Source organism: Schistocerca cancellata, chromosome 4, assembly GCF_023864275.1.
Source record: "Schistocerca cancellata isolate TAMUIC-IGC-003103 chromosome 4, iqSchCanc2.1, whole genome shotgun sequence".
NCBI lineage: Eukaryota > Metazoa > Arthropoda > Insecta > Orthoptera > Acrididae > Schistocerca > Schistocerca cancellata.
This window is the reverse complement of record NC_064629.1, coordinates 528,307,585-528,320,539: the sequence shown is the minus strand read 5'-3', so window position 1 is coordinate 528,320,539 and position 12,955 is coordinate 528,307,585.

Below are 12,955 nucleotides of genomic sequence, written 5' to 3'. Positions count from 1 at the left end.
GGAAACTGGTACACCTGTCTAATATATTGTAGGGCCCCCGCGAGCACGCAGATGTGACGCAACACGACGTTGCATAGGCTCGACTAACACCTAAAGTAGTGCTGGATAGAACTGACACCATGAATCCTTCAGGGCTGTCCATAAAGTACGAGGGGGTGTAGATCTCTTCTGAACAGCACGTTGCAAGTCATCCCAGATATGCTGAATAATATTCATGTCTGTAGAGTTTGGAGGCCAGCGGAAGTGTTACACACAGAAGAGTGTTACTGGAGCCACTCTGTAGCAATTCTGCACGTGTGGGGTGCCGCATTGTCCTGCTGGAATTGCCCAAGTCCGTCGGAATGCACAATGGACATGAATGGACGCAGGTGATCAGACAGGATGCTTGCGTACGTGTCACCTGTCAGAGTCGTATCTACACGTATCAGGGGTCTCATATCACTCCAACTGCACACGTCGCACGCCATTACAGAGCCTCCATCAGTTTGAACAGAACCCTGCTGTCATGCAGGGCCCATGGATTCATGAGGTTTTCTTCATACCCGTACTCGTCCATCCGCTCGATGCAATTTGAAACGAGACTTGTCCGACAAGGCAACATGTTTCCAGTCATCAACAGTCCACAGTCGGTGTCGACGGGCCCAGACGAGGCGTAAAGCTTGGTGTCGTGCAGTCATCAAGGGTACACAAGGGACCCTTCAGCTCCGAAAGCCCATATCGATGATATTTCGTTGTCGCTGACACTTGTTTATGGACCAGCATTGTAATCCGCAAAGATTTTGCGGAAGGGTTGGACTTCTGTCACGCTCAACGAGTCTCTTCAGTCGTCGTTGATGCCGTTCTTGCAGGTTCTTTTTCCGGCCGCATCGATGTCAGGGATTTGATGCTTTGCCGGATTCCTGATATTCACGGTACACTCGTGAAATGGTCGTACAGGAAAATCCCCACTTCACCGGTACCTTGGAGATGCAGTGTCCCATCACTCATGCGCCGACTGCCACACCACGTTCAAACTCACTTAAATCTTGATAATCTGCCATTGTAGCTCCAGTGACCGATCTAACAACTGCGCTAAACACTTGTTGTCTTATATAGGCGTTGCCGACCGCAGTGTCGTATTCTGCCTGTTTACGTGTAATCTCTGTATTTGAATACGCATGCCTATACCAGTTTTTTGGGGCTGCAGTGTAGATTCAGATGAAGTTTACTGTGGCTGTTTTCTTTACTGTTTTTCCTCCAGATACTGCAGTCTCTGCAGCTGACTAGCTCTTAGCTCCCCTCATTGCCATAAACGTCCGCCCAGACAGCTGAGTGGCTGGTATCTCAGCGTGTTCGGTCAGAGAGCCGGTTGGCCTCTGTAATAAAAAACTGAGTGGAAGGATCAACAACCGAACTTCTTGAACGGATGTCATTGACGTCCGCAACGACCAAATACAACGATCACCAACGAATAAAATGCAAAAAAAAAGTCAGCATGACGGATTGCCATCGTACTGGCCCGGGTTCGATTCCCGGCTGAGTATGGTTTTTTCCCCTCTCAGGAGTTGGATGTTATGCTGTCTTCATCATCATTTCGTCCCCATCCGGCGCGCAGGTCGCCCAGTATGGCGTTGAATGTAATACGACCTGCACCAAGGCGGCAAGACCTGCCCCGCAACGGGCTTCCAGGCCAATGACACCAACCGCTCATTTCCATTTCCATTGTCATAAACATCACTCTAAACGCTAATTAAACATGAAACAGAAAACAATACATATACTCTTCGTGAGTGAGAAGGTGAAGTACCCAGGATACTAGGAAAAGAAATAAACTTTGGTCTCCAGGCCAATGACGCCAACCGCTCATTTCCATTTCCATTGTCATAAACGTCACTTTAAACGCTAATTAAACATGAAACAGAAAACAATACATATACACTTCGTGAGTGAGAAGGTGAAGTACCCAGAAGGATACTAGGAAAAGAAATAAACTTTTACGGTGAGAGAGGGAGTATGTGATTTGCAAATAATGTGGCTGTATGTGCCCACTTATCCGTTTTGTATAGATGCATTTAGTGCTTCAGCTGCCAAGGATGTCATGAAGCCATAGAATCGTATCCTGAGGTAAGCTGGCTCACAACTGTTGTAACACGTCTTTGATATCTCGGAAATTGGCGCTAGGACTGGGACAGAGATTACGTCCGAGCTGATCCCACAAGATCTGTCAGGGAAATATCTAGGGATCTTCTGGCCATCTAGTACCCCAACGTTCAGCAGACAGTTCAAAGAAAAACGTGCCATGTGTAAACAAACGACGTCCTGTTGAAAAATGGCACCATGATACTGTCATTAGAGGTAACACTTGAGGACTCAGTATATCAGTGGCATGCTATTGTGCTATAACACATGAATAATATCATGCATGTTCCACATTCCCACCAACCCTCTGATGTAGGTCAATTGTTCTGTGGCGGAAATTGCAGAAATTGGCCGGAAATTCAAAACAGCCCAGTTTCCCTACGCATAAAATGACAAATTTAAAATAAACCTGATATTCTAATAGTCTGATTGTACCGAGTGTAGCAAAATTGGTTCAAATGGCTCTGAGCACTATGGGACTTAACATCTAAGGTCATCAGTCCCCTAGAACTTAGAACTACTTAAACCTAACTAACCTAAGGACATCACACACATCCATGCTCGAGGCAGGATTCGAACCTGCGACCGTAGCGGTCGCGCGGTTCCAGACTGAAGCGCCTAGAACCGCTCGGCCACACCGGCCGGCTGAGTGTAACATGTTGGGAAACTCAAGATCGGGTGATATCGTATTTATTGAGAATCCCAGATGGCGGAAGTAGGGAACTTGTGTTATGTGTAACATCGAATTTGGTTGACCTGAAAATTTGAGCACAGGCTCTATGGCATCACAGTCCAAAATGGCGATCCGAGACTGCGGACCTGTGAATACAAGCAAAGCTTGCATGGTTGTCAGATTTCCTGGGTTTTCTCCAACCCTATGATCTCACAGGCCTGGAGTTACGAGCACAGCCTGCATGGTTGTCAGGTCACCTTCTAATAATTTCCGGGTGTGCAGCCCGATCCCGTCGACATTCTGCCACGATATTTCGGCCCAGAGACGTCCGGCCATCATCAGGTGAGTACACAACTACTGAAGAGCCCAGGTGCAGTCGCGGTATTTATGCCGAATCTCGCGCATGTGAAATGTACTGGCATCCTACAGCGCATGCGTCAGGTGTTGACATGCGCAGCATAGCCGAGTTGTACGTGCTGCCCTCGGTGGTGGAAATAAAGGTTCATCTAGTCATTGAGTATCGAATGACACTGTCGATTCCGCTGTGATTGTATAATTTTAATAACAGGATTCCAATTTTTATCCAGCTGAAAGCCGTTGTCACGATTTATAAGATTATTGGCAAGACGTATTTCCACTGATTCCTTGATTACGGAATCCCAAAAACCGGAAACCGGGGATTTTTGGGATTCCGTAATCAAGGAATCAGTGGAAATACGTCTTGCCAATAATCTTATAAATCGTGACAACGGCTTTCAGCTGGATAAAAATTGGAATCCTGTTATTAAAATTATACAATCACAGCGGAATCGACAGTGTCATTCGATACTCAATGACTAGATGAACCTTTATTTCCACCACCGAGGGCAGCACGTACAACTCGGCTATGCTGCGCATGTCAACACCTGACGCATGCGCTGTAGGATGCCAGTACATTTCACATGCGCGAGATTCGGCATAAATACCGCGACTGCACCTGGGCTCTTCAGTAGTTGTGTACTCACCTGATGATGGCCGGACGTCTCTGGGCCGAAATATCGTGGCAGAATGTCGACGGGATCCGGCTGCACACCCGGAAATTATTAGAAGAAGAAATACGCCGGGAAAATTTCAGAAGTCACGTCAGGTCACCTGTTCTGAGTGCGGTGTTTCAGATGGCCAGTGGCTTTTCCCACACCACATACTTATTATCCTATCTTAATTTTTCCCACCACACCGAAGTCGCACAAAGGTCACCATAAATTTGGATCTTAAACAACTGCCACCACTACTGGGATAGGGAAGGAGAATGAACGTCGTTATTTAAACAAATATCACCCCAGGGAGATCCCACCCTCTGTGTCTGCCCCAGGTTGCGCATCGTGTTAAGTACAGCCGAGTCGCCCATGCCACTGCCTCCGAAAGAGCCCCATTCACCCTACCACCGATAGCAGTCGGAGAGGATGTCCTGTAAATTGCACCCAGCGAAATTTGCACCCAGAAAATGGTCGAGGAAGGGTCCAGTAATTCCTCCATCCAAACTCCGGTACTTGCCCGCAGGTAGAATGGCCGAGGGCCCGCGCCATTCCTCCCCTTTGTGGCGTCCTGATGAAGAGATTGAAGATTCTCAAACAAGCACCGTAATGCCTAAATCTTTACAATCGGAAGCGATTATAGCTTTTTTATTTTCTGTCTGACCCAATAATATTTTTTTTTTAAACTTACGGCCAGATCTTAAGGAAATACAGTGGGAAACATTAAACCCGAATTACAAACACGGATTTTAAAGATCATATGTCTTCTACTCAACAAAGCATACTTTAAAATGAAATATGGTCTGTTCCCGTAGATTAGCATATGGTACATTTAATGTGCTTAAGATGCGTTGTCATCCCAACGTAAAGACTATTTTGCATGGTATAGGATGAACCAGACTTCACAGACAAAATGTAATAAGTTGGACAGGGATATTTTCCGACTATTTAGGTATGAGAGTGGTCTCCAGTGGTTCGTTACAGGGTAATTACATTTCGTTTGTTTTCTTATCCCTGGCACCGGTTATGTTATGTTAACCGGGACCTAGAAACGACGGAGTGGCTCTGTCCCCGCCGCAGCCGCAGTGGTCCACAACCCTACGATAACTACCGCTGTCCACTTCACCCCTCCGCCGCCCCACACCGAACCCAGGGTTATTGTGCAGTTCGTTGGACCCCCCCCCCCCCCCCCGCTCCTGGGAACGTCTCACACCAGTCGAGTGTAACCCGTATGTTTGCGTGGTAGAGTAATGGTGGTGTACGCGTACGTGGCGAACTTGTTTGCGCAGCAATCGCCGACATAGTGTAGCTGAGGCGAAATGAGGGCTACCAGCCGGCATTCGCCGAAGCAGATGGAAAACCGCCTAAAAACTATCCACAGACTGGCCGGCTCACCGGACCTCGACAGAAGTCCGCCGGGCGGATTCACGCCGAGGACCAGGCGCTCCTTCCCACTCCGGAGAGCCGTGCGTTAGACTTTTTTTTTTAATTTTGTTCGTTGTTGATCTTTGTATTTGGTTGTTGCGGACGCCACATGACATCCGTTGAAGTTCGTCTGTGGATCCTTCCACTCAGCTTTTTTTATTACAGAGGCCAAGCAGCTGTCTGACCAAACACGCTGAGCTACCGTGCCGACAAGCGCTCGGGAAACCGGACGGGCTCCTGGCACCGGTACTGCATTGAAGATATGTCCACAACAGTGAAACTGTTGAAGGTATGCGCTGTGTGTCTTCTTCGGAGACAAATTTATTCCATTCACTCATGTACTTATTGTTGACAACAGGAATGCCTAGATTACTAGTTTTTCTGACGATATTAGTACGTTAACATTGATACACAACGGTATGGATAGGTTTACTCGAGAAGAATCGGTCGATATGCATCTCGTCTATGGGTTCACTGAACACAATGGAAAAACGGAACGACGACGATATGCTCTGCTGTTCCCGCAGGACGGCAACCCCGTAACAGCAGTTTTGCTTCTTTATATAGGCGCTAACGAATAACAGTACAACCTTTTTCACTACCGCGGAAGTATTTTCACAGAAACAAAACCTGTTAAGTCATAATTACATTATGACTTCGTAACGCGGCATCGGAGATTACGGGTCTTTATACCAAAATGCTCAGGCAATATCCCTGAACAAACTATGAAATTTTGTCGGTAGAATTCTGGTGCATCCTGCATGGATGACATAGGTGGTATGCAGCTTCTTCTCGCACTCCTAGGGCTACGTATGCACATCCCCTACGTTTTGACGTGAAACACGAAAATAATTTTCTTTATAACAATAATTCTCCATCTACATGCATACCGTGCAAAACACTGTGCACTATGAAGTGCATGGCAGAGGGTAATTTACACTGTACCAGTTATTAAGGTTTCTTCCCGTTCCATTCACGTATGGAGCGGGGAAGGAACGTTTACTTAAAAGCCTCAATGGATGCTGTAATTAGTCTAAACTGTTCTCGCTGTCCCTACAGTACCGATACGTAGCGGGTTGCAGTATATTCATAGATTTATAACTTAAAGCTGTTTCTTGAAATTTTGTAATTAGGCTTTGTCGGGACAGTTTGCCTCCACCCTGAAAAGTCTCCTAGTTCAGTTTAATCGACATCTTCCATTGGTAAAACATACACGTGATCATTAGTTCTGCCGTTACCTTTTTCGTTGAATATCTCCTGTTAGTCCTATTTCTTACGGGTCACACACACTTAAGCAACATTCTACGAGGGATCGCACGACTGTTTTCTATGCTGTCTCTTTCGTATTTCATTTCCGTGGTATCCTAACACTGAACCGAAGTCTGCTCCTGCTGTACCTATGACTGAGCCTATGTGAAGTTTCCGGATAGTACCCCTGCGAAGTGTTACATACAGCTTTTCATATGAACTGACTGCTTCCAATTGTCAATCGTTGATATTGTAGTCAGAAGATAACGTGTTATTTTCTTTTCGTATAGAACACTATTTTACATTTCTGAACTCGTTATCAGTCTTTTCACCACTCTGAAATCTCATCAGGAGCTAACTGAATATTCATGCAGTTTTTTTCAGTCGGTACCTCGCTATACGTACACAGGTGACGAAAGTCATGGTATAGCAATATGCACATGTACAGATGGTGGCAGTATCGCATACACGAGCTATAAAAGGCCAGTGCATTGGCCTAGCTGTCGCTTGTACTCACGTGATTGATGTGAAAAGCTTTCGGGCGTGATAATGGCCGCAAGACGGGAATTAAGATTTTGAACGCGGAATGGTAGATGGAGCTAGACGCATGGAACATGCCATTTCGGAAAACGTCACGGAATTCAATATTCCGAGATCCACAGGGTTAACAGTGAGCCAAGAAGACGAAATTTCAGGCATTACCTTTCACCACGAACAACGCAGTCGCCGAAGGCCTTCATTCAATGAACGAGAGCAGGGCGTTTGCGTAGAGTTGTTAGTGCTGGCAGACAAGCAATACAGCGTGAAGTAAACTCAGAAATCAGTGTGGGACGTACTACGAACGTATTCGTTAGGACAGTGAGGCGAAATTTGACGTAACGGGCTATAGTAGCAGACGACCGACGCGGGTTATTTTGCTGACAGCACGACATCGCCTACATCGCCTCTCCTAGGATTCTGACCATATCGGTTGGACCATAGAGAACTGGAAAATCCTGGCCTGGTCAGATAAGTCCCGACGTCAGTTGGTAAGAGCTGATGGTAGGGTTTGAAGGTGGCGCAGACCCCACGAAGATATGTACCAAAGTCGTCAACAAGACATTGTGCAAGTTGGTGGTCGTTCCATAATCGTGTTTACTTGGAACTGACTGGTCCTCTGGTTCACCTGAACCGATCATGGCGGGCAATGGTTATGTTCAGCTACTCGGAGACCATTAGCAACCGTTCATGGGCTTCATGTTCCCAAACAATGATGGAATATTTATGGATGACAATGGTGCATGTCACCGGGCCTCAAGTGTTCACGATTGGTTTAAAGAACATTCTGGGCAACTGAAGCGAATTATTTGGTCACCCAGATCGCCCAAAATGACTCCTATCGAAAATTTGTGGGAAATAATCGAGAGGTCAGTTCGTGCACAAAATCCTGCACCGGCAACACTTTTGCAATTTTGGACTGCCCAATATTTCTGCAGGGGACATCCAACGACTTCATGAGTCCACGCCACATCGAGTTAGTCAGAGCCCACACCATCGAGTTGGTGCACTACGCCAGGAAATAGGAGGTACGACGTGATGTTAAAGGTAACCCATGAGTTTTGTGACGTCATTGTAGATAACTACATCTGCAAAATGTCTGAGGTTACTAAAATATTGTCCGCAAGGTCACTGCTATACAATATTAACAACACGTGTCCCAGCACTCTGCTGTGGGCCACAATCCAGGCTAATTCCACATCCGTTGGTGACTCTCCACCCCCGATAACTTCCTACGTCGTTCCTGCCAAGAAACCTTCAATCTAGGCACAGTTTTAGCCTGATATCCCATATGATTGCACCTTTGAGAGTAAGCGTGGATATGGTACGGAGTCAAACGCTTTTCCGTGATGGACAAATGACGCATCTACCTGCCTCCCTTGATACATGGCTTTCAGGAGTCATTTCACATGGTCGAAGTTACGGATTCCATGCTGTCTGACATGGAGGAGACAGCGCATTACGTTTGAGATCAGAATATATTCTACGATTCTACAAAAAATGCATCTCATGGGTACTGGACGTTAGTTTTATGGTTCACATCTGATACGTTTATTGTGTATGGGTGTAGCCTGTACTTTCTTCTAACCACTCGGAACCATTTTCTGTTCGAGGGGTCTGTGATTATGGTTAAAAGGGGGCTAACCCGGACGGAAATCTGGTGTAGAATTTGACAGGGATTGCATCGCATGTTGAAGCTTCTCTAAATTTTAGCGGTTTCAACTGTTCAACACCATTCACACCACTATTTGTGTCACTACTCTTTGCAGTGGTGCGAAAAATATGTAGGAGCAATACTCGTGGATAATTCTGCAGATCATTGTCGTTATCTCTAAGTGGAAGATACGTATTCTTTATAAAATTCTGTACTGAAATGCATTAAAAGAACAGAGTATTCATCACATCTTACATAATCAAAGAACAAAAATGTTTCCTTGTGACAAAGCACAACGATTTTCTATATTAGGACAAAGTACTCGTGGTAATATAACTGATGAGAGTGCCGAAATTCCTCCACCAAAGGACACAAAGTAAATAGTCCAGAATTCGAACCAAGAACTGCTGCCAACATGACTAACTTAGAAATAGATCTTCTCGGTGTAGCGAAGCAACTCAAGTCACTTAACAAAGGCAAGTCTTCCGGTCCATATTGTATGCGAATTAGTTTCCTTTGAGAGTATGCTAATGTAATAGCTCCACATTTAGCGATCATATATAAAAGCTCGCTCGACCAGAGATCCGTACCAAAAAACGGAAGTTGCACAGCTCAGTCAAATACTCAAGACAGGAAATAGGAGTAATCCGCTGAATTACAGACCGTGTTACGGTCGTGGATTTCCAGTAGGATTTTGCAGCATAATTACACTGTCTTCAAAAATTATGGATTAGCTCTAAGAAAACGGTCTACTGACACATAGTCAGCACGAAATCAGTATAACCGTTTTTGTGCAGTACAACTAGCTCTTTATTTTCATGAATTGATGAGAGCTATCGACAGGGTACCTCAGATTAATTTAATATTTATAGGTTCCAGAAGGTCTTTCACATCGTTCCTCACAAGCGACTTCTAATTAAATTGGCTGCTTGTGGAGTATCGTCTCAGGTGTGCGAATGGATAACGATTTCCTGTCAGTAAGATCAAACTCCGTAGTAACTGGTGGAGAGTCGGCGAGTAAAATAGAAGTGATGTCTGGCGTTTCCCAAGGAAGTGTTATAGGCAGTCTTCTGTTCCTTATCTATATCAACGATTTAGGAGACAATTTGAGCAACCCTCTTAGATCGTCTGCAGATGACACTACAATTTATCGTGTAGTAAAGTCATCAGAATATCAAAGCCAATTGCGAAATTATTTAGACGAAATATTGGTATGATGCAAAAAGTGTTAATTGGCTGTAAATAATGAAAAGCCTGAGGCCATCCAAATGAGTACCAAAAGGTATCTGTTAAATTTCGGTTACACGATAAATCGCATAAATCCAGAGGCTGTCAGTTCAACTAAGTATATAGGTACGAACTAATTTAATTGTAACCATCACATATGTAACCGTGTGTGCAAGGAAAACCAGAGTGCATTTTGTTGCCAGAACAGGAGATGCAGCAACAGATCTACTAAAGAGACTCCCTACTTTATGCTTGTTCGTCCTCTGTTGGAGTATTGCTGTGCGGTATGGGATCCTCACCAGCTAGGATTGACGGGGGATATCTAAAAAGGTCCAAAGAAGGGTAGTCGTTTTGTATTATCACGAAATAGGGGAGATAGTCACGGATATGATACGCGAGCTGGGGTGGCAGTCATTAGAAGAAAGGTGTTCTTCATTGCGGCGAGTTCTCTTCACGAAATATGAATCTCCAGCTTTCTCCCCCATTTGCAAAAATGTTTCGTTGAGAAATGATCATAATTAAAGAGAAATCAGAGCTCGTACGGAAAGACTTAAGTGTTCTTCTGTCCTGAGCGCTGTTCGGGAGTGAACCGTTGAAGAAATATTCTGAAAGTGGTTCGATGAACTCTCTGACAAGCAATTAAGTGAGAATTGCAGAGTAGTCATGTAGACATACACGTAGATATGCGTCATAAAAGAAGGAAAGTAGGATATAAACGTTGAACCAAGTAGAAACAGTGTCATGCGTATGTAAGAGGGAATATCGAAGAGCGTTATATTGACAATTGATGGCGCTCTTGCTCTTCTTTCGGCAGTAGGATATTTTTCTCGCGTTGGGAATTTGCGTGGCGGCGTCGACGCAGCTCGGATAGGGCCGCGCAGCACAACACTGGCCGGAGGGAGGGGGCGAGCGAGGAGGAAAATGGTTCAAATGGCTCTGAGCACTATGGGACTTAACATCTGTGGTCATCAGTCCCCTAGAACTTAGAACTACTTAAACCTAACTAACCTAAGGACATCACACACATCCATGCCCGAGGCAGGATTCGAACCTGCGACCGTAGTAGTCGCGCGGTTCCGGACTGAGCGCCTGAACCGCTAGACCACCGCGGCCGGCCGAGCGAGGAGGACTCGGGGCGCAGATTGGCGCAGTGAGCAGGTAGTTTCCAGGTAAACTGACTGCAAATTTCACAGATTTCTGGCTAGGTGGAAATTTGACTGTGCGCAGTTTTCATACAGCCATCTAAGAGAGCCTCCAGAGACCGCACAACAACCTAATACGAAGTCTAGAATAGTAGTTCCGATTACCACCACTAATATATTGTTTGTGAACGCTCTGAAGTCACAGACAATGTGACAGGAGTTAAAATGGTGGAGAAATTTGAAAATTTAGGCAGCAGATACGTGCATTATCCCATATTGAAAATATGGGAGAAAATAAATAATGACTAACAGTTCGCATAGAAGTTCAGCAGGAAAACCGAAAGACTTACAGAAGAACATTCGTCCTTCTGGGATAAGACTTGGACGGTGGTTCCGAAGCCGAAGGGGAACATATGCAATTACTCAGAAGCAGAAAAAAGAGAAAATACTACGTTTATTAAAATTAATCACGAAAAATCAGTGTGAGGTGGGTACTACACCATTCGTAGCCTACCTTGTTCGTAACAAACCGCAGTTCTGCCATACATTCGTCGCTAGTACGTGCAACAGCCATGTGTCAAGTATAGTTGGGAATGAGACATGCTTATATTTATTTACAAGCTGAATCTAACCCTCAAAAACGTCGCAAATATATATGATAGAAAAAGAATGACGTTTTTACTAGAGTAGTGGTCTTTTAACATCCTGCGTGAGATATTTCATTATGGAAAAACTTAACTACCGGCAGAAACAGAGCACATTGCTACTGAGTGAAGAGATGTTGAACGTAGTAGTCCACATTAGGCCGCGGTCCCTTTTGCTACCTGTGCATCTGGAGAGGGTGGCGGCTCCCTTCATAAAACATTGCCGTCGCGTGACACACCTGCACTGCCCAGCCATCCATTGACGGCCTGACTCCCTAGTAGTGGCAGCGGTGCGTGACATTGCGACGGGAGTCCCATGCGACTGATTTGCCATAAGTTTCCGAAACCTACCGGTGCAAGTGTGAGAGTTATGTTTTCTTGCAATGAGGAACATTCACACGGTATAGCGCATACTGTTGTTGGTTGGCAGGAGAGCCAACACCGGGTACTAGAGGAAGCCGAAAGGCACGCGTTTTAGCTCACGCAGGCTGGCGTGAGGTCTGGAACAGCACAAGGAATTTAGACTTTAGAAAAACGGACGTAGCTGGTGGAATACTTAACTTTAATCCATTAATGATGAGCGTCGCTCTTGACGGTACATGATTACAGTATCAATAGTAACTGGTAATGGCGCCTTGCTAGGTCGTAGCAAATCACGTAGCTGAAGGCTATGCTAACTATCGTCTCGGCAAATGAGAGCGTATTTTGTCAGTGAATCATCGCTAGCAAAGTCGGTTGTACAACTGGGGCGAGTGCTAGGAAGTCTCTCTAGACCTGCCGTGTGGCGGCGCTCGGTCTGCAATCACTGATAGTGGCGACACGCGGGCCCGACGTATACTAACGGATCGCGGCCGATTTAAAGGCTACCACCTAGCAAGTGTGGTGTCTGGCGGTAACACCACACATACATACAACAAATCATTGAATTTTTATGCATTTTTGCCCCGAAATCAATGAATATCGTACCTTAATCAATGAATTTCGCGTGAAACCTGCTCTTTACCGTTGCAGTATCGACTGGGCTATGCGTTACTGTTGTGATTCTAGCAGGGAATCCGTGTTTGAGATCTATGACTGTTGTCATGCTTACTTCATAAGCACTCCAAACAAACGTCTAGAACGTATCACACTAGCGTTTTATATGCTATCTCCTTCACAGTAAACGATATTTCCAAGAATCATTCCAACAAATCTCCTCACAGCCCAACACACCTTGCAGTCGCTGTGAGTCGCCCAGTTCACATCAGTTTTAGGCAGACATCGAAATTATTCAG